The sequence below is a fragment of the Haematobia irritans genome, chromosome 2 (assembly GCF_050003625.1).
Source record: "Haematobia irritans isolate KBUSLIRL chromosome 2, ASM5000362v1, whole genome shotgun sequence".
NCBI classification, from domain to species: Eukaryota; Metazoa; Arthropoda; class Insecta; order Diptera; family Muscidae; genus Haematobia; species Haematobia irritans.
The window spans coordinates 184,078,276-184,101,363 of record NC_134398.1 but is presented as its reverse complement, the minus strand read 5'-3'; the positions used below and the strand labels follow the sequence as shown (position 1 = coordinate 184,101,363).

The window sequence follows — 23,088 nt, the reverse complement described above, 5'->3', positions numbered from 1 at the left end:
TATAGAAAATTTTCTTAAAATTTTATTTCTTTAGAAAATTTGTCAAAATTTTATTTCTATAGAAAATTTTGTCAAAATTTTCTTTCTATAGAAAATTTTGTGAAAATTTTATTTCTATAGAAAATTTTGTAAAAATTGTATTTCTATAGAAAATTTTCTTAAAATTTTATTTCTTTAGAAAATTTTGTCAAAATTTTATTTATATAGAATCTTTTGTCAAAATTTTATTTTTATAGAAAATTTTGTCAACATTTTATTTCTATACAAAATGTCAAAATTTTATTTCTACGAGTATACAAAATTTTGTCAAAATTTTATTTCTATAGAAAATTTTGTCTACATTTTATTTCTATAAAAAATTTTGTCAAAATTTTATTTCTATAGAAAATTTTGTCAAAATTTTCTTTCTATAGAAAATTTTGTGAAAATTTTATTTCTATAGAAAATTTTGTAAAAATTGTATTTCTATAGAAAATTTTCTTAAAATTTTATTTCTTTAGAAAATTTTGTGAAAATATTATTTCTATAGAAAATTTTGTAAAATTTTATTTCTATAGAAAATTTTCTTAAAATTTTATTTCTTTAGAAAATTTTGTCAAAATTTTATTTCTATAGAATCTTTTGTCAAAATTTTATTTCTATAGCAAATTTTGTCAACATTTTATTTCTATACAAAATGTTGTCAAAATTTTATTTCTACGAGTATACAAAATTTTGTCAAAATTCTATAGAAAATTTTGTCTACATTTTATTTCTATAAAAAATTTTGTCAAAATTTTATTTCTATAGAAAATGTAGTCTTAATTGTATTTCTATAGAAATTTTTGTCTTAATTTTATTTCTATAGAAATTTTTGTCTTAATTTTATTTTTATAGAAAATTTTGTCAAAATTTTATTTTTATAGAAAATTTTGTCAAAATGATATTTCTATAGAAAATTTTGTCAAAATGTTATTTCTATAGAAAATTTTGTCAACATTTTATTTCTATAAAAAATTTTATCAAAATTTTATTTCTATAGAAAAATTTGCCTTAATTTTATTTCTATAGAAAATTTTGTCTTAATTTTATTTCTATAGAAAATTTTGTCAAAATTTTATTTTATAGAAAATTTTGTCAAAATTTTATTTCTATAGAAAATTTTATAAAAAATTATCTGTACAGAAAATTTTTGGAATATTTTATTTATATAGAAAATTTTGTCAAAATTTCATTTCTATAGAAAATTTTGTCAACATTTTATTTTTATAGAAAACTTTATTTTTATAGAAAATTTTATTTCTATAGAAAATTTTGTCAAAATTTTATTTCTATAGAAAATTTTGTAACAATTTTATTTCTATAGAAAATTTTGTGACAATTTTATTTCTATAGAAAATTTTTTAAAAATTGTATATCTATAGAAACTTATGTCAAAATTTTATTTCTATAGAAAATTCTGTAAAAATTTTATTTCTATAGAAAATGTTGTCAACATTTTATTTCTATACCAATTTTTTTTTTAAATTTTGTTTCTATACACAATTTTGTCAAAATTTTATTTCTATTGGAAATTTTTTCAAAATTTTATTTCTATAGGAAATTTTGTCTAAATTTTATTTCTATAGGAAATTTTGTCTAAATTTTATTTCTATAGAAAATTTTGTCAAAATTTTATTTCTTTAGAAAATTTTGTCAAAATTTTATTTCTATAGAAAATTTTGTCAACATTTTATTTCGATAGAAAATTTGTCTAAATTTTATTTCTATAGAAAATTTTGTCAAAATTTTATTTCTATAGAAAATTTTGTCAAAAATTTTTTTTATAGAAAATTTTGTCAAAATTTTATGTTTTATTTAAATTTTTATTATTTATTTATTTATTTATTATTTAATTTATTATAATTACAAATTACAATAAACTTATATATACGGGCACTAGCAACTAGAGGCTATCAGCCTGAAAATTTTGTAATTTTAATTCTATAAAAAATTTTGTCAAAATTTTATTTCTATAGAAAATTTTGTCTTAATTTTATTTCTATTGAAAATTTTGTCAAAATTTTATTTTATAGAAAATTTTGTAAAAATTTTATTTCTATAGAAAATTTTGTTTCTATAGAAAATTTTATAAAAATTTATTTGCACAGAACATTTTTGGAATATTTTATTTATATAGAAAATTTTGTCAAAATTTTATTTTTATAGATTTTTTTTTCAAAATTTTATTTCTATAAAGAATTTTGTCAAAATTTTATTTCTATAAAAAATTTCTTCAAAATTTTATTTCTATAGAAAATTTTGTCAAAATTTTATTTTTATAGAAAATTTTATCAAAATTTTATTTTTATAGAAAATTTCATCAAAATTTTATTGCTATAGAAAAATTTGTCAACATTTTATTTCTATAGAAAATTTTGTCAAAATTTTCTTTCTATAGAAAATTTTGTGAAAATTTTATTTCTATAGAAAATTTTGTAAAAATTGTATTTCTATAGAAAATTTTCTTAAAATTTTATTTCTTTAGAAAATTTTGTCAAAATTTTATTTCTTTAGAAAATTTTGTCAAAATTTTATTTCTATAGAAAATTTTGTCAACATTTTATTTCTATACAAAATGTCAAAATTTTATTTCTACGAGTATACAAAATTTTGACAAAATTTTATTTCTATAGAAAATTTTGTCTACATTTTATTTCTATAAAAAATTTTGTCAACATTTTATTTCTATAGAAAATTTTGTCTTAATTGCATTTCTATAGAAATTTTTGTCTTAATTTTATTTCTATAGAAAATTTTGTCAAAATTTTATTTTATAGAAAATTTTGTCAAAATGTTATTTCTATACAAAATGTCAAAATTTTATTTCTACGAGTATACAAAATTTTGTCAAAATTTTATTTCTATAGAAAATCATGTCTACATTTTATTTCTATAAAAAATTTTGTCAAAATTTTATTTCTATAGAAAATTTTGTCTTAATTGTATTTCTATAGAAATTTTTGTCTTAATTTTATTTCTATAGAAAATTTTGTCAAAATTTTATTTTATAGAATATTTTGTCAAAATTTTATTTCTATAGAAAATTTTGTCAAAATGATATTTCTATAGAAAATTTTGTCAAAATGTTTTTTCTATAGAAAATTTTGTCTACATTTTATTTCTATAAAAAATTTTATCAAAATTTTATTTCTATAGAAAAATGTGCCTTAATTTTATTTCTATAGAAAATTTTGTCAAAATTTTATTTTATAGAAAATTTTGTCAAAATTTTATTTCTATAGAAAAATTTATAAAAATTTATTTGTACAGAAAATTTTTGGAATATTTTATTTATATAGAAAATTTTGTCAAAATTTCATTTCTATAGAAAATTTTGTCAACATTTTATTTTTATAGAAAATTTTATTTCTATAGAAAATTTTATTTCTATAGAAAATTTTGTCAAAATTTTATTTCTATAGAAAATTTTGTGACAATTTTATTTCTATAGAAAATTTTGTAAAAATTTTATTTCTATAGAAACTTATGTCAAAATTTTATTTCTATAGAAAATTCTGTAAAAATTTTATTTCTATAGAAAATGTTGTCAACATTTTATTTCTATACCAATTTTTTTTAAAATTTTGTTTCTATACACAATTTTGTCTTAATTTTATTTCTATAGGAAATTTTTTCAAAATTTTATTTCTATAGGAAATTTTGTCTAAATTTTATTTCTATAGAAAATTTTGTCTAAATTTTATTTCTATAGAAAATTTTGTCAAAATTTTATTTCTATAGGAAAAAAAAGGACACGACCTTGCAAAAGTAATCAATTCAATTTCCATTTAATAGTAATTACTTACCAATTTCAATGTAAGTTACCTCAAAGATAATTAGAATTTTTGCTGGGAAGATACCTCCAAGATTATTTGGCAATGAGACTTTTTGCTGGGGGATTTTGACAAGTTTTTTTTGTAAATAAATCTGAAAATTTTGCACGTTTCATTAGGATTTTATATCGCCCAAAATAATGTAGCGTACATTTTATTGCCTCTTTAAATGATCGTCGGTACTCTGTGGTATATCCCTCTTTGTTTTATTCAAATTAGCATTCACCGTGAGACGTGTGCAAAATGTAATGCACCTAACGCTTGTCGGCGGTCAATTGCATGCTTTTGGCGGCACAATATTTTTATTTTTTATATGATTTTTATGCGATTAGCTTTTGTTTTGGTATGTCCATGTCAAGCTGTGGACTAGTGCATAGTGAACCATATAGAATGCAACAGAAATACCATGTTCGTTTAGCACATATGTTGCACTCGCCCCATGAATAATGCGATGGAGACCACACTGCTGTTGGGTCCGCTTGTTGCCAACATTTATGATTTTTCGTAAAACAAAAAAACATTTTTCATCTAAATGGATTTTTGGAAAAATTGCCTGTCGTTTTTTTATGAATAAAACCAAAAAATGAATGACATGCAAGTGCCCATTGTCGAGTTGCCTTTGCAAACAATTTTTGTTTTCACATTTTTTTTGAGTGATTGTTTTGTGGGGATTTTGGAGCAGATTATGATGGCTATCATCACTGTAATTTGTTATTGTTGCATGAAAAATTAAATAATGGTGCTAATTTCATAAAGTTTTATCTTAAATTTTATGGCTTATTCTGTTTTTTTTTTCTGGTTTAATTTACTGATATCTCTGACCTAAATTCTTTTGCTAATGTTTCATTTTTTTTTCTCTTTTGTTTCTTTACAGGTGAGTGAGGATGATTGCGTGCTATGTTGTAGATTGTTGGATTCGATATAAACAGAATATTCATTATTATTTATTTTGAAAATTAAATACAGTAAGATAATCCAGAAAAAAACAATCATTTTGATATTTATATTAAAAGTAGCAAATTTTCACTGTGAGAAATATTGTTGTAATCATAAAAACACACATGCTGATGGGGAACATTTTTCCCTCAAAATTTTATTTCTCTAGACAATTATGTCAAAATTTTATTTCTGTAGAAATTTTGTCAAAATTTTATTTCCATAGAAAAATTTGTCAAAATTTTATTTCTCTTGAAAATTTTGTCAAAATTTTATTTCTCAAGAAAATGTTGTCAAAATTTTATTTCTATAGAATATTTTGCCAATATTTTATTTCTCTAGAAAATTTTGTCAAAATTTTGTTTCTATGGAAAATTTTGTCAAGATTTTATCTCTGGAAAAAAATATTTTGCAAAGTCTACCAAAACATCAAGAAGCCCACCAATCTACCAATTAGTAAAAAATGTACAATTTTTCGAAAAATGCTACTAATTGTGACAACCGTGCTTTGCACCTACGATCCTGTGTATGCAATGCGGGCATGTTAAACATTGCTCCACGCTAGCTTGGTTCGTTCGTTGATTATCGGTGGTGGATGAAAATGTCGTCTCGTAACGATTCGGTAATTGATGAAGGAATCGTTTCGCTGATAATTGCTAGTCGATGAAAAATGTTGGTTCGTTTATTATCAGTAGTGATGAGAACGTCGGTTTATCGATAAATGATGAGAAGTTCGGTTCATTTATAATCGGTAGTGGAGAAGAATGTCGGGTCGTCAATGATAGGTACTGAAGGAGATTCGTTGACAATCGGTAGTCGATTGCGCATTGGTAATTTGAAATTTTTGCATTCGTTGAAGCGTAGATGGTTGGTCATTGCTGAGTAGTTCGTTTCGTTGGTGATTGGGAAGTTGTCGATTTATACCATAGTTGATTAGGAACAGTTTTTATTTAACTTGTTTAGTAAACTGTAGGCCCGATAGTCTCACTGATGGAACTGTAGATCCGAATATCCCTTACTGAAACTGTAGGCCCGAAGGTGTCAATGGTGGAACAATAGCTTTGAAACTTTCAGTGGTGGAGATGTAGGCCCGAAGATTTCAGTGGGGGAAATGTATGCCCGAAAGAACTCAGTTGTGAAACTGTAGGACCGAAGGACTCAGTGGTGGAACTGTAGACCAACACTTAATTTGTCGGACGACGCCAAAATTATAACCGGACTACGAGTAGAACGATGTTCAATGAGGCGCTCGTAGAACGATTAACATCTAACTGTATACCGCAAGATGGTGTTTTTGTCCGATGTCTCAACCAGTCGCCTATTCGAGTCTGCCTTTGGTGGGCATAGGTCAACAATGTAAGCAATTCTTCATCCATTAAAATGGATTCCGTAAAATTTACGGGACGGTCCTCTTGGTTCTTGACCTAACAAAGGCGGGATTCCCAGCGCTTGATTGCTGCCTATAGGGACGTTATTTCGGTTGGCCTTGAACAATATGCCAAGACTGATCGTATCGAATCCCGCCTTTGTTAGGTCAAGAACCACGAGGACCGTCCTGTAAATTTTACGGAATCCATTTTAATGGATGAAGAATTGCTTACATTGTTGACCTATGCCCACCAAAGGCAGACTCGAATAGGCGACTGCAGCCCGATTCTATGTAGAGGTTTAACGGTCCTGGAGGTAGAAGTTTAACGATCCTGGAGATTCGGCTTTCTATTCCTACATTGCACGAAAGACCGCAAAGATAATTGAGAACCCAACGTTTAATTGGTGCCAATGGGGACGTGTTTTCGGTTGCCTTCGAAAAGTGTGCCATGACTGACAGTATCTAATGTCTTCGATAGCGCAAGAGCCACGAGGCCCGTCCTGTGACACTGTTTCGATTGGCCTCCTATCTCTAACTCGACGTATCCGCACAGATAATCGAGAACCCAGCGCTGGATTGCTCACAGGACGGGCCTCGTGGCTCTTGCGCTATCGAAGACATTAGATACTGTCAGTCATGGCACACTTTTCGAAGGCAACCGAAAACACGTCCCCATCGGCACCAATCAAACGTTGGGTTCTCAATTATCTGTGCGGTCGTTCGTGCAATGTAGGAATAGAAAGTGGAATCTCCAGGACCGTTAAACCTCTATCTACAGGACCGTTAAACCTCTACATAGAATCGGGCTGCACTCATATTGATAAAACAGAATCCCACCATTTGTCGTACCACAACGGACTGAATAGTTTGAGTGAGCCTAAAATAACCGGCTACCACTATACTTAACCTAATCTAATTTAACCATGCAAATCATCATCTTGGGAGAAGACAATCACCACACAGGATTTCAAGGGTTGATCTTCTTGATCTATAGCGTGAGATCCAGCGTCACAAAAGAGAGAATCTAGATCAGGCGCGATACCGGGCACATCTCAACAGGATTCATGAGGATATTGCAGTTGAACCGGAGAGAAGCTACAGAGTTAATCCTGAGGAAAGAGACGTTCGACGAGAGGACCCAGGTCTTTTGGCCCAACTAAGGTCAGGCAAGTGAAAGTGCCTCAATGCCTTGAAATATCATATATCTAGAAAATGAGGAAGATTCTTAAACCACGAAAGCAGACACAATTACTCTACTCTGTATTCAACTGCCTGCGCACTTTTGCCGTCCATATAGTGAATAGTGGGCTGAGGATTTGGTGGGGGATATTCACAAGTTTCTCGCAGTGAAATAACTTAAGATTAGCGATATAGACGTTTAAACGATCGCAGATGTCGTCAACATTGGGCCCAGATGCCAAGATTGTACAATCGTCTGCGTATGATACAATCTCGACGCCGTCTGGAGGGTGTGGAATAGAGGATAAGTAGAGATTAAACAGTGCCGGAGATATCACTCCACCCTGGGGAACTCCCTGTTTCACTCTACGGGGTCTTGATTTCCTATCCCTAAATTCCACATACGACTGGCGTCCGCACAGATAATTAGTAACCCAACGCTTGGTTCCAGCCGGTAGGAACGTGTTCTCGATGTCCTCGAAAAGTCTGGCATGGTTGACCGTATCGAATGCCTTCGATAGGTCAAGCGCCACGAGGATCGTCCTGTGACACGGCCTGGGCTGATTAAGTCCCCTATTTATAAATGCTGAAATGGCATGCAAAGCCGTTGTCGTACTGTGTACTTTGCGGAATTCATGTTGATGATTAGCAGCTGGAAAATTCTCTACAAGGCTGGGGAGAAGTAGTGCCTAAATTGTCTTGGCTACTGGCGAGAGAAGGGAAATCGGTCTCGAGTCTTTGACTGGTTTCAGTAGGGTAATCACCCTACCCATTTTCCAGATATAGGGTATTCTAAGGACAAATTGAGGATTCTGGTCAAGTACTCAACTCCCAGTATTCCCAGTATTCAGCATTAGCATAGAGATACCGTCAGGGCCCAGCGCTTTGGATGGTTTCGCGCTGTTGATGACATCGGTAACTTCGGCTATGGTAAATTGTGGTGTGGCATCGGCTCGGACACCACGGATGCGACGAATGGCTCTCCTTTTCGCTCTATCACTCTCGGGGTGCTCGACAAACAGTCGATTGAATAATGTGTCGCACCTCTTTGGATTAGTCACTGTCACGTCGCCAAAGGTGACTGAAATACCATCATCCTTAGTAGCGGGGTTCGTGGTCACTGTTGACCACAATTTACCTGTTCCTGTGCCTAGGTTACATGGCTTCAGGTGTTCTAATCCAGTGTTCCGCTTGTGCTCTAGTCGACGAGCACAAGATTCTAAGATTCTACTAATCTCTAGATTCAGTTCCCTGATTCTAGGATCAGCAGGGTTAGCACGACGGAGTTCATCACGCTCGTCTGCGAGTCCCGCCGTTTCCGCTGGGAAGTTGGGCCTCACTTGGTCGTCTGCCCATGTCACTGCAATTTGTAATAAGCCCCGTGGTAGAAACAAGGTCTTCAAGTCACTTGCCGGCAGTACTTGGGGTGCGGACAAAGAAACCTTGTTAACTACCTAAAAGGCAATTGGCCGGTCAGTGGTAAACTATGCAGCTCCAGTGTAGACACCGCAGACTAGTGACACGCAGTGGAATAACATACAGACCTGCCAGAACGCTGCCCTTAGAACTGCGACTGGGTGTCTCCACAGCACACCCCTGGATTACCTTTATGTGGAGACAAAGATCATCCTTGTGCGAAGACACAATTACATGTTGTCAAAGCAGTATCTCCTTGGTTGTTATCGCAGTAATCATCCAAACCACCATCTCATGGATACACAACCACCACCCAGGAACGTAAGGGTTGATATACATCATCTAAAGCGCGAGATCCAGCGCTACAAAAGAGAACCTCTAGATCAAGCAGCGTACCAGGCAGGTTTGAACAGGATTCATGAGGATACTATAGCTGAAGCGGTGAGAAGCTACAAGGTTAATCCTGTTCTCGGAGTCCGAGCACCGGAGGAAAGAGATCTCCCACGGCAGACTAGGGTAGTTTTAGCCCAAATTAGACCAGGTAAGTGCAGTCGCCTCAATTCCTACTCATCAGTGATTGATAGCAGCGTATGTCCAATTTGCAACCAAGGGCCACACGACACGCATCATCTTTTTTTCTTGCCCAGCTAAACCAATCCGACTTACCACCAGATCACTTTGGACACACCCCACTTTAGTCGCAGAGTTCCTCGATCTGGCCACAAGCTAAAGTACCAAAGCGTATAACATAAAATAGATGAAATCACAATAAACTGTTACAACAACAACAACTCTACTCTGTATCTAAGATTGCAGTAACTGTTGTGCTGCCCCGCTTCGCAGAATATTTAATGTCAGCGAAACATCGTTCGGGCAGGAGGAGTACAAACGATGCGTTGTGCAAATTAACACCTAACATCACCGATTGATTGAATAGTAAGACGCCGTATAATTATTGAGTTCCTGCAGCGTATGGATTAGGCGGACGCCTTAGAACTCCATGAGGAACTCTTGGGAGAAACTTGAAAGCAATGCAAAACTCTACTCTGCATACTATCATTGGTTGTCATTCCAAGACAACGGAACACTTCGTACTCCTCCATAAGGCTGGAGGAGTCCGATCCTCCCCCCACCAACACCTACAAAATGATGCCATCTCACGGAGGGCATCCTCTTATATAGTCAAACCCATTCGCTTAGATTTCAGCAGGAACAAATAATCAATTATCTGCAGTGATACAGGAATGAGGGCAGCATTGGATGTGGTGCATAGGGCAGATATTCCGAAGACGATCTCTTGTTTCCATTGCAGTATTATAATGGTGGAGACGATGAGAGACGGCTGCCTAGAGATACCAGATCTATAGTATATCAGCTACGATTTAGTACTCGCAGATACCTAAACAGTTCCTCTCATTTCTGAAACCGGTAATTACATAGCGCATCTGTCCCGAATGCGATCTTTTACTTATATTGCAGCATTATGATGGAGGACAAGCACCCCCCGTTACCGACGATGAGAGACGTCTACCTAAAGAGACAATATCGGTACTATCTCCGCTGCGGTTTTGTACCTAAACAGTTCCTCTCATTTCTGAAACCGGTAATTACATAGCGCATCTGTCCCGAAGGCAATATCTTACTTACATTGCAGCATTATGATGGATGACAAGCACCACACGTTACCGAAGATAAGAGACCTCTACCTAGAGAAACAACATCGGTACTATCTCAGCTATGATTTTGTACTTAAACAGTTCACTCTCACTTCTGAAACCGGTAATTACATAGCGCATCTGTCCCGAAGACGATCTTTTACTTACACTGCAGCATTATCATGGAGGACAAGCACCCCCCGTTACCGACGATGAGAGACGTCTACCTAAAGAGACAAGATCGGTACTCTCTCAGCTACGGTTTTGTACCTAAAAAGTTCCTCTCACTTCTGAAATCGGCAATTCATAGGGCATCTGTTCTGAAGGCGATCTTTTACTTACATTGCAGCATTATCATGGAGGACAAGCACCCCCCGTTACCGACGATGAGAGACGTTTACCGAAAGAGACAAGATCGGTACTCTCTCAGCTACGGTTTTGTACCTAAAAAGTTCCTCTCACTTCTGAAATCGGCAATTCATAGGGCATCTGTTCCGAAGGCGATCTGTTACTACCTTTGCAGCATTATGGTGGAGGAAAAGCACCCCCCGTTACCGACGATGAGAGACTTCTACATAAAGAGACAAGGTCGGTACTATCTCTGCTACGGTTTTATACCTAAAAAGTTCCTCTCACTTCTGAAATCGGCAACTCATAGGGCATCTGTCCGGAAGGCAATATCTTATTTACATTGCAGCATTATAATGGAGGACAAGCACCCCCCGTTACCGACGATGAGAGACTTCTACCTAAAGAGACAAGGTCGGTACTATCTCTGCTACGGTTTTGTACGTAAACAGTTCCTCTCACTTCTGAAACCGGTAATTACATAGCTCATCTGTTCCGAAGGCGATCTGTTACTACCTTTGCAGCATTATCATGGAGAACAAGCACCCCCCGTTACCGACGATGAGAGACGTTTACCTAAAGAGACAAGATCGGTACTATCTCAGCTACGGTTTTGTACCTAAAAAGTTCCTCTCACTTCTGAAATCGGCAATTCATAGGGCATCTGTTCCGAAGGCGATCTATTAATTCCTTTGCAGCACTACGATGGGGAAAATCACCGCCGGTTACCGAAGATGTGAGACAGCTGGCTAAAGATACAAGATCGGTAACAGGTACCTAAACAGTTCCCTTTCACCATCGAAATTTTGAGTTTTTGAGGTGATCACGGATTAACGTTCTTTTCGCTCTAATTGTAAGGAGATATGGCCAAAATAAGTTTTTCATATAAAAAATTTAATTTTTTGAAGATTTTCATCGAAATTCTAGGGGTGTCACGGATAAATGTCCTCTTCGCTCCATTTTACGGAAATATGGTCAAAATAAGTTTTCTATATAAAATTTCTTGAGAATTTTCATGGAAATTCTGATTTTTTGAGGGTGTTACGGATTTTGAGTATTTTCATTAGCCTTAAATCTTCAAGTGCTCTACGAACCTGACAGGCCTGACACCTACTTTACTCTGGACCCATACAGTAGAGTCGACATGCCTCCGCGCCCTGGATATAGACGCTTGGAATGTTAACTAATCTTCATGTATTGTCTTTTTCTTTCTTCCTAGATTTGTAAAATATGTACGAATTTCAACAATAACAAATTCGTAATTTTTGAATGAATACAAAAGCCATGACTTTTCTCTGCCTTCCTTCAAGATTTAATTAAATTTCAGCTTTCTGACCAATATAATTTTAAGGTATTTTCCACACTCACACAGCATGGATTCTCTGGTACATACTAGTATTTATTTAAATTTATTTTTCTTATTACTACATAATTTTTTTCATTAAACAGAAAATAGTTCAAATCGTTATCCATCTCAGCGCTATTACTTGGCTAATCGCATGGTTTAATGCTCATATCATTGAAATCAAAATTGAATCAAACTATTAAGCTAACTAACCTCTATTTATGGAGTAATTCAAATTTATATGCCATCAGATATGTGATAATATGGTGATAATATTTGAAATTGTCATTTTTACGATGTCATTCAATAACTTGCAACAATTTTATATGCAGCAACAATTGTTGCTGTTTTTTATGATTGTATCCAATATTTGCCGCAAGTATGGCAAAACTGAGTGACTTTTGGAGAAGAGCCGCCATTGATGGTGCCACTGGGAACATGAAACGATTGTCGTCGTTGTTCATTCATTGGACATTTTTACAATTATTTAGCGGAATATTACACATGCCACCTCTCTCTCTCTAGGCTGATTTGTAGTTTTGCCACTTTTCAGTTGTTTCTTTGAATTTCCTCTAGATCGCCAAACATTTGTCCAAAAAGTCCAATGAATTGAATCGTTCAATTGCCACTGTTTTACACCTGAATGTATGTCTATGGCCTACCATCCATGGATTTGTATCTTCTTCATTTCATTCGCCTCCGAAACGTGTAGTGATCTTTCTTTTGGCCTACAAGTGATTTTATTGTGCCTCTTTGTGCTAATTGACAATCATATACAGCAGCTGCTGCCATAACTACGGATGGATCGATCCGTGGTTACGACCATCATCATAATGACAATTATCCTCATCATAATCACTCTTTAGCTATCACAATAAATTTCTTGGGAATTAAGGTAGATTTTGTAAAACGAAGTTTTTACACTGACAAAATATGTCCTTGTATACCATCGGAAAAATTGTTATTCCATCATATGTGGCCAACATATTTGGCAGGCAGTACTTATAGTTCTGAATATTGAATTTTGTCAAAATTTCATTTCTATAGAAAATTTTGTCAAAATTTTATTTCTATAGAAAATTTTGTCAAAATTTTATTTCTATAGAAAATTTTATCAACAGTTTATTTCTATAGAAAATTTTGTCAAAAGTTTATTTCTAAAGAAAATTTTGTTAAAATTTTATTTCTATAGAAAATTTTAACAAAATTTTATTTCTATCGAAAATTTTGTCAAAATTTTATATCTATAGAAAATTTTGACAAAATTTTATTTCTATAGAAAATTTTGTCAAAATTTGATTTCTCTAGGAAATTTTGTCAAAATTTTATTTCTCTGGAAACTTGTCAAATTTTTATTTCTCCACAAAATTTTATCAAAATTTTATTTCTATAGAAAATTTTGTCAAAATTTCGATTCTATAGAAAATTTTGTCAAAATTTTATTTCTAAAGAAAATTTTATTTCTATAGAAAATTTTGTCAAAAGTTTGTTTCTAAAGAAAATTTTGACAAAATTTTATATCTATAGAAAATTTTTACAAAATTTTATTTCTATAGAAGATTTTGTCAAAATTTTAATTCAATAGAAAATTTTGTCAAAATTTTATTTCTATAGAAAATTTTGTCAAAATTTTATAAAAAATTGATTTCTATAGAAAATTTTGTCAAAATTTTATTTCTATAGAAAATTTTGTCAAAATTTGATTTCTGTAGGAAATTTTGTCAACATTTTATTTCTCTGGAAACTTGTAAAATTTTTATTTCTCCACAAAATTTTATCAACATTTTATTTCTATAGAAAATTTTGTCAAAATTTTGATTGTATAGAAAATTTTGTCAAAATTTTATTTCTAAAGAAAATTTTGTCAAAATTTTATTTCCCTAGAAAATGTTGTCAAAATTTTATTTCTATAGAAAATTTTGTCAAAATTTTATTTCTATAGAAAATTTTGTCAAAATTTTATTTCTATAAAAAATTTTGTCAAAATTTTATTCTATAGAAAATTTTGTCAAAATTTTATTTCTATAGAAAATTTTGTCAACATTTTATTTCTATAGAAAGTTTTGTCAACATTTTTTTTCTATAGAAAATTTTGTCAAATTTTTATTTCTATAGAAAATTTTGTCAAATGTTTATTTCTATAGAAAATTTTGTCAAAATTTTGTCAAAATTCTATAGAAAATTTTGTCAAAATTTTATTTCTATAGAAAATTTTGTCAAAATTTTATTTCTATAGAAAATTTTGTCAAAATTTTATTTCTATAGAAAATTTTGTCAAAACTATATTTCTATAGAAAATTTTCTCAAATTTTATTTCTGTAGAAAACTTTGTCAAAATTTTTTTTCTATTGAATTTTGACAAAAGTCAAAATTTTATTTCTATAGAAAATTTTATAAAAAATTAACTTTTATAGAAAATTTTGTCAAAGTTTTAATTCTATAGAAAATTTTGTCAAAATTTTATTTCTATAGAAAATTTTGTCAAAATTTTATTTCTATAGAAAATTTTGTCAACATTTTATTTCTATAGAAAATTTTATCAACAGTTTATTTCTATAGAAAATTTTGTCAAAATTTTATTTCTATAGAAAATTTTGTCAAAATATTATTCGTATAGAATATTTTGTCAAATTTTTATTTGTATAGAAAATTTTTCAACAATTTATTTCTATAGAAAATTTTGTAAAAAATTTATTTCTCTAGAAAATTTTGTCAAAATTTTATTTCTATAGAAAAATTTGTCAAAATTTTATTTCTATAGAAAATTTTGTCAAAATTATATTTCTATAGAAAATTTTCTCAAATTTTATTTCTATAGAAAACTTTGTCAAAATTTTTTTTCTATTGAATTTTGACAAAAGTCAAAATTTTATTTCTATAGAAAATTTTATTTCTATAGACAATTTTATTTCTATAGACAATTTTATTTCTATATAATTATCTAATAATTTTGTGAAATCTTTATTTCTGTAGAAAATATTGTCAAAATTTTATTTCTATAGAAAATTTTATCAAATTTTTTTTCTATCGAAAATTTTGTTAAAATTTTATTTTTATTGAGAATCTTGTCAACATTTTTTTATAGAAAATCTTGTCAAAATTTTATTTCTATACAAATAAATAAAATAAATAAAAAACAAGTATATACAGTCAGGCCGAACCTTATGTACCCTCCACCATGGATTGCGTAGAAACTTCTACGAAAGACTGTCATCCACAATCAAATTACTTGGGTTGTGTTATCTTAAAACTTCTTAACATCGTTTTCTAAATTGTGAGTTGGTCCATATGTGGTAAATATTAGACAAAAAAGGTATGTGTAGGTAAGTCTACAAATAATTACGAATCGATATGGACTTTTGCACGGTACGTAGGGAGCTAGAATTGAAATATGGGGGTCGCTTATATGGGGGCTATATACATTTATGAACTTGATATGGACCAATTTTTGTGTGATTGGGGATCGATTTATATGAGGGCTACATATAACTATAGACCGATATGGACCTAGTTAGGCATGGTTGTTAACGGCCATATACTAGCACAATGTACCAAATTTCAACTCAATCGGATGAAATTTGCTCATCCAAGAGGCTCCAAAACCAAATCTCGGAATCGGGACTGATATGGACCAAGCATAGTTGTTAAGTATCATATACTACCACCACGTACCAAATTTCAACCAGATCGGATGAATTTTGCTTCTCCAAAAGGCACCGGAGGTCAAATCTGGGGATCGGTTTATATGGAGGTTCTATATACTTATGGACTGATATGAACCAATTCCTGAATGGTTGTTGGATACCATATACTAACATCACGTACCAAATTTCAACCGAATCGGACTAATTTTGCTCTTCCAAGGGGATGAAATTTGCTTCTCTTAGAGGCTTCGAAAGCCAAATCGGGGGATCGGTTTATATGGGGGCTATATATAATTATGGACCGATGTGGACCAATTTTTGCATGGTTGTTAGAGACCATATACTAACACCATGTACCCAATTTCAGCCGGATCGTATGAAATTTGCTTCTCTTAGATGGTCTGCAAGCCAAATTTGGGGCTCCGTTTATATGGCGGCTATACGTAAAAGTGGACCGATATGGCCCATTTGCAATACCATCCGACCTACATCAATAACAACTACTTGTGCCAAGTTTCAAGTCGATAGCTTGTTTCGTTCGGAAGTTAGCGTGATTTCAACAGACGGACGGACGGACATGCTCAGATCGATTCAGAATTTCACCACGACCCAGAATATATATACTTTATGGGGTCTTAGAGCAATATTTCGATGTGTTACAAACGGAATGACAAAATTAATATACCCCCATCCTATGATGGAGGGTATAAAAATCACCAAAAATAATTACACCAATTAATTTTTTTAATTGACGTAACCTTAGTGGCAGCACGATTAAGTTTCAGACATGCCATATGACATGTTCTTGAAAAAATAATCAAGATTTCCAATTAATAGTAATTGCTTACCAAGTATAAACTAAGTTACCTCCAAGATTATTTGGTAATGAGAGTGTTTGTTGGGTAGAATTTAGTAAATGTCGATTTCATTGAAGTCATCTTAGAAGTTCCTAATGTTTTCCCACGTTCATAAATATAATAAAAAAATCACAAATATAATGAATAGTTCATGAATATAATGAAAATATTTTTAAAGAAAGGATAATTCAAAAAAATTTAATGTATTTTCATAAATATTCCTAATTATTTGACCTCAAGGAAATCACCAACAAAATTTTTTCTCAGTGATTTGTGTGTGGAATGATATGTCTATCGGCCAATTAAAGGCAACATGATTAAACGCAAATTAGTTGCATTTTAGCTCACAGTATGGCACATGGTTGTGGGATTAGTTTGTTTTTTTGATTATGCAGCACCACATGTTAACTACCAGAAGCCGGTTCCAAACGCCGGCCATCCAGGAGATGATTTTGCCATGGAGAGATAGTGAAACAAGTTGTCCACTCAGTGCATCTGTACAATTTGCAAAGCTGTCTTGTTCAACATACTTGTGATACGACAAGAAGCTATGTGATAGGTGAATGAAGAAGCATATATCGTATTTTATGGTCTAATGTACCATATATGTGGCAATTAAAGTTTAAAATCTAAGAATAGAGTGAAAGGCGTTGATATGAGTCTCTAACACCGCCTTCTAATTATTTTGTTTGTGCTAGACAAGACCTCACCCTATTTGTGGGACTTTCGTAAAGCAAATAAGTCAGGTATATTTATTTTAAGATTTTTTCTCTAGCAGACATTTAATTGCCTTTTTATTTTTAAAATATTGAAAATCAAGTCTAAAATAATTACCTTTTTGAAATAGTCTTGTCCATCATAAAGCTTTATAGAAAGTCCCGTTTTTTTTGTTCATTGTTAAATTATGTAAAATAAGAAGCTAAATCTATCATAATATAATTTGCATAGGATATCAGGGGAATTTATAAATTTATGGAAACAAAGAAAATATATATTTTTCATCTTCAATCAATTTGTAATTGAAATTTCTTTAAGTCACAGAAGAAGAAAATTGATTTGTCCAATGAAAAAAAAAAAAATAATAATAATAATAATTGGTATATTAACTTTAACTTTGTATTAACCCCATAATGTATATATTCTGGGTCGTGGTGAAATTCTGAGTCGATCTAAGCATGTCCGTCCGTCCGTCTGTTGAAATCACGCTAACTTCCGAACGAAAAAAGCTATCGACTTGAAACTTGGCACAAGTAGTTGTTATTGATGTAGGTTGGATGGTATTGCAAATGGGCCATATCGGTTCACTTTTACGTATAGCCCCCATATAAATGGATCCCCAGATTTGGCTTGCGGAGCATCTAAGAGAAGCATATTTCATACGATCTGGCTGAAATTTGGTACATGGTGTTAGTATATGGTCTCTAACAACCATTCAAAATGTGGTCCACGTCGATCCATTGGTCCATAATTATATATAGCCCCCATATAAACCGATCCCCCGATTTTGCTTGCGGAGCCTCGAAGAGTAGCAAATTTCATCCGATCCGGCTGAAATTTGGTACATGGTGTTAGTATATGGTCTCTAACAACCATGCCAGAATTGGTCCATGTAGGTACATAATTATATATAGCCCTTATGTAAACCATTCCCCATATGTGACCTCCGGAGCCTCTTGGAGGAGCAAAATTCATCCGATCCGGTTGAAACTTACACGCAGAGAAGGAATATGATCACCTCAAACATGTTTCAAGATCAAAATGTTATTTTTGTATGGTGACCATGTAACATATTTTTCACTAAAATGTTATTTTCTCGTCAAATATAATCTGCTTACCGAAATCAGATACATGATTTCCGAGAAAATAACATGGTTGCGAAAACCATGTTACCTTGTCACCATCTAAAAATAGCATTTTGGTCTTAAAACATGTTTAAGTGATCATATTACTTCTCTGTGTGTAGTACGTGGTGTTAGTATATGGTCTCTAACAACCATGCAAAAATTAGTGCTTATCGGTCCAATCACAGAAAAATCACGATTGCCACTCGAGCCAAAAATAATCTACCAATATTTTATTGCCGTAGAAAATTTTGTCAAATTTTTATATTTCTATAGAAAATTTTGTCAAAATTTTAATTCTATAGAAAATTTTGTCAACATTTTATTTCTTTAGAAAATTTTGTCAAAATTTTATTTCCATACAAAATTTTGTCAAAAATTTATTTCTATAAAGAATTTCGTCAAAATTTTATTTCTATAGAAAATTTTATAAGAATTTTATTTCTGTAGAAAATTTTGTCAAAATGTTATTTCTATAGAAAATTTATGAAGCATTTCATAGTTGGAGAGGAATATTTTGCAAAAAAATCTTCCAAAACATCAAGAATTCTACCAATCTACAAAACAGCAAAAAATCTGCCATTTGTGGTAGGCTCGTGTTCATATTTGTATATAGCCCCCATAAAATGCGACTCTCCATATATGGCTCTATAATTACCGCTCAAAAGTTCATATCGGTTCGTAATAATTCCTTCCCTATATATATCGGTCAAGAACTGAATTTATATGTATTTAATTGGCAACAATCGAATTTTTCTTTTTTATCCTCGAAAAAGTGACCGTCTATATTTCCAAAATTACGGCAATATTAATGAATCTTTGTTTTAAAGAAGTTAAAAAAAAATTATCCATTGTTGAAAATTTTATATAACTCCTTTTAAAACAGTCAATATTTGAAAATTACATCTCCAAGGTATACAATTCCGAAATTGGCAACTATAGATAAATATTTAAAATTAAAAAAAAATAGAATTAAATTTAGAATTTGATTTAAAACAAGTAAGGAAAGTCTAAAGTCGAGCGGGGCCGACTATATTATACCCTGCACCACTTTGTAGATCTAAACTTTCGATACCATATCACATCCGTCAAATGGGTTGGGGTCTATATATAAAGGTTTGTCCCAAATACATACATTTAAATATCACTCGATCTGGACAGAATTTGATAGACTTCTACAAAATCTATAGACTCAAAATTTAAGTCGGCTAATGCACTAGGGTGGAACACAATGTTAGTAAAAAAATATGGGAAACGTTTAAATCTGAAGCAATTTTAAGGAAACTTCGAAAAAGTTTATTTATGATTTATCGCTCGATATATATGTATTAGAAGTTTAGGAAAATTACAGTCATTTTTACAACTTTTCGACTAAGCAGTGGCGATTTTACAAGGAAAATGTTGGTATTTTGACCATTTTTGTCGAAATCAGAAAAACATATATATGGGAGCTATATCTAAATCTGAACCGATTTTAACCAAATTTGGCACGCATAGCAACAATGCTTATTCTACTCCCTGTGCAAAACTTCAACTAAATCGGAGTTAAAAATTGGCCTCTGTGGTCATATGAGTGTAAATCGGGCGAAAGCTATATATGGGAGCTATATCTAAATCTGAACCGATTTCAACCAAATTTGGCACGCATAGCAACAAAGCTAATTCTACTCCCTGTGCAAAATTTCAACTAAATCGGAGTTAAAAATTGGCCTCTGTGGTCATATGAGTGTAAATCGGACGAAAGCTATATATGGGAGATATATCTAAATCTGAACCGATTTCAACCAAATTTGGCACACATAGCTATAATGCTAATTCTACTCCCTGTGCAAAATTTCAACTAAATGGGACCAAAAAATTGGCCTCTGTGGTCATATGAGTGTAAATCGGCCAAAAGCTATATATTGGAGCTATATCTAAATCTGAACCGATTTCAACCAAATTTTGCACGCATAGCTACAATGGTAATTCTACTCCCTGTGCAAAATTTCAACTAAATCGGAGCAAAAAATTAGCCTCTGTGGTCATATGAGTATAAATCGGGCGAAAGCTATATATGGGAGCTATATCTAAATCTGAACCGATTTCAACCAAATTTGGCACGCATAGCTACAATGCTAATTCTAATCCTGTGCAAAATTTCAACCAAATTGGGGTAAAACTCTGGCTTCTGGGACCGTATTAGTCCATATCGGGCGAAAGATATATATGGGAGCTATATCTAAATCTGAACCGATTTCAATAAAATTTGGCACACTTGACTATAGTACTAATTGTTCTTCTTGTGCAAAATTTTAAGTAAATTAAGGTAAACTCTGGCTTCTGGGGCCATATCAGTCCATATCGGGCGAAATATATATATGGGAACTATATCTAAATCTGAACCGATTTGTTCCAAAATCAATAGGGATCTATTCTGAGCCAAAACACATACTTGTGCCAAATTTTAAGTCGATTGGACTAAAACTGCGACCTAGACTTTGATTACAAAAATGTGTTCACGGACAGACGGACAGACGGACATGGCTATATCGACTCAGGAGCCCACCCTGAGCATTTTTGCCAAAGACACCATGTGTCTATCTCGTCTCCTTCTGGGTGTTGCAAACATACTAACTTATAATACCCTGTTCCACAGTGTGGAGCAGGGTATAAAAAGAAAATTTCAACTCCTAAATATTGAATTTTGTGTATATGAAAAATGTTTTCAAATATAGAAAATGTAAGCTTAAAAAATCGATGCTTAATGTTTTTAAGTTTTATCCAAAATATGATTGCATAAAGTCCCCTTTCCTTTTGCAATTCTTTCAAGTTTTTCCCCGTATAAATCTGCCCACATTTTAATACCACTCCTATGTCTAACGTTCCCATTTCCATAATAGACTCAATGACGGTGTTATTAATAGAGTACACGCATATAAATTGTTCCTCCCCAAAGAGCTTGTTTTAACTCTATTAAATGGTTTGTCATGTCTGTCCGATTTTCACTGGTGCTGTTCTGCTGTTGCCTTCAAACAATGATTTATTGACATAATGAAGACTAATTTGTGGCAACATTTCATTTTAAGCGTTATCTTTTATTCGGTCCACGACGGACGTGTGTATGGTGTCTGGTCTACGTACTCTTTTTATAATAGCCCAAGTCTAGTCATCACATATGCATGAATTACTACTACACAACATTATTACTTGCATTTGACACAACAGGTCTATGAAATAGCAGACTAGAGAATATATTTGCTCTAGGAATCAAATATGCTAGACCATCGACCACAACTGTATGAGTTAAATCAATTTCAAGTGTCCATTTGCATGGCATGTAATATTTTAATTTATGCTTAAAAATTGATTATTGGTTATAAAATAAAAAAAGGAAATTTTCCATATGAGTTTATTAAAGCAATAGTTTTTGAAAAAAAAAATAAAATAAAAATTCAAAAAAAAAAAAAAAAATAATTAAAAAATAATTTGCATCGGCCGGGAATCGAACCCGGGCCGCCCGCGTGGCAGGCGAGCATTCTACCACTGAACCACCGATGCTTGTGTGATTTACCATAGCTAGCCGTCTTAACAGCTTCACCATCATCATCTACCTCTACTCTCTGTGGCCGTTTTATTTCGGTTCGAATAATGGGTTTGTGTTTATGGAGACTACAACAATAAAACCACTGCTGCTACAAACTAACTGGTGGTGGGAGGTACAGGGCTGCTGTATATATCAGCACAATCGTGTTGACTAAGCACGAACTAAAAAAGAAGTGTGCCCCCCGTTATCGACATTAATAAATTTGTTCATATTACATACGTTGATAGCAAGGAATATTTTCGTAAAAAAAAAATAAAAATAGAAAAAAAATATTATTATTTCTTGACATGAAATAATTATTAAAAAGTAAAAATAATGATAATGATAATCTGGTTGTTAAAAATATTGTTGAAATTTTCTGTAAATAAAATATTTCGACCAATTTTTTTATTAATAACAGCCTGTTTCTGTATGTCGAACGAGTTCAATCGATCGACTGAAATTCATAGAAACAGCTGTTTTTTGGTTATAAACTCAGCTGTTTGTTTCCATTTTAGTCGATCGACAGAGCTCATTCGACATACAGAAACAGGCTGTAAATATTTTGACACCTTTTTCTATAAATAAAAAAAATTATATAATTTTACATAGATAAAAAGTTTCAAAGAAATTTTATAAAATAAAAAAATAAAATTACACACATTACTGTCCAGAAAAAAAATTCGACAAAAAAAAGAAGGGAATACGTTCTTTTTGGAACCGAAAATTTGCGCAGAAGCGATGAATTTAACATCCCAAAAAATTAGTGAAAATGTTTTTTTTTTTTTGATCCGAAAGTGGTGCATAATTGGCGCACAAGCGATGAATTGCACATAGACTTGTCATAGGACGGATGTCCACCATTTCAACAGCTGTTACACTGAATTTGTATCAGTTCAAAGGTGTCATTAGAATTCAGTGTTTTGGATGTTATTGAAAGAAAAAAATTGTGTTTTGCCAAATAACTAATTTTTAAAATTTTTTGTGACTTATGATATAGACTTATAAGTTTGTCATTCCGTGTGTAACACATCGAAATATCGATTTCCGACTATATAAAGTATATATATATTCTTTAG

The 23,088-nt window shown here is 31.9% G+C and overlaps 1 protein-coding gene and 1 non-coding gene across 2 annotated transcripts in view; one reads left to right on the top strand and one right to left on the bottom strand.

The window, feature by feature from the left end:
- The window catches only part of tkv (serine/threonine receptor kinase thickveins), a 671,465-nt gene that overhangs the window by 137,742 nt on the left and 510,635 nt on the right, over positions 1-23,088 (top strand). The window lies entirely within an intron of this gene.
- TRNAG-GCC (transfer RNA glycine (anticodon GCC)) lies at positions 21,914-21,984 on the bottom strand. The gene has a single exon. It is a non-coding gene; the product is annotated as a tRNA-Gly (tRNA).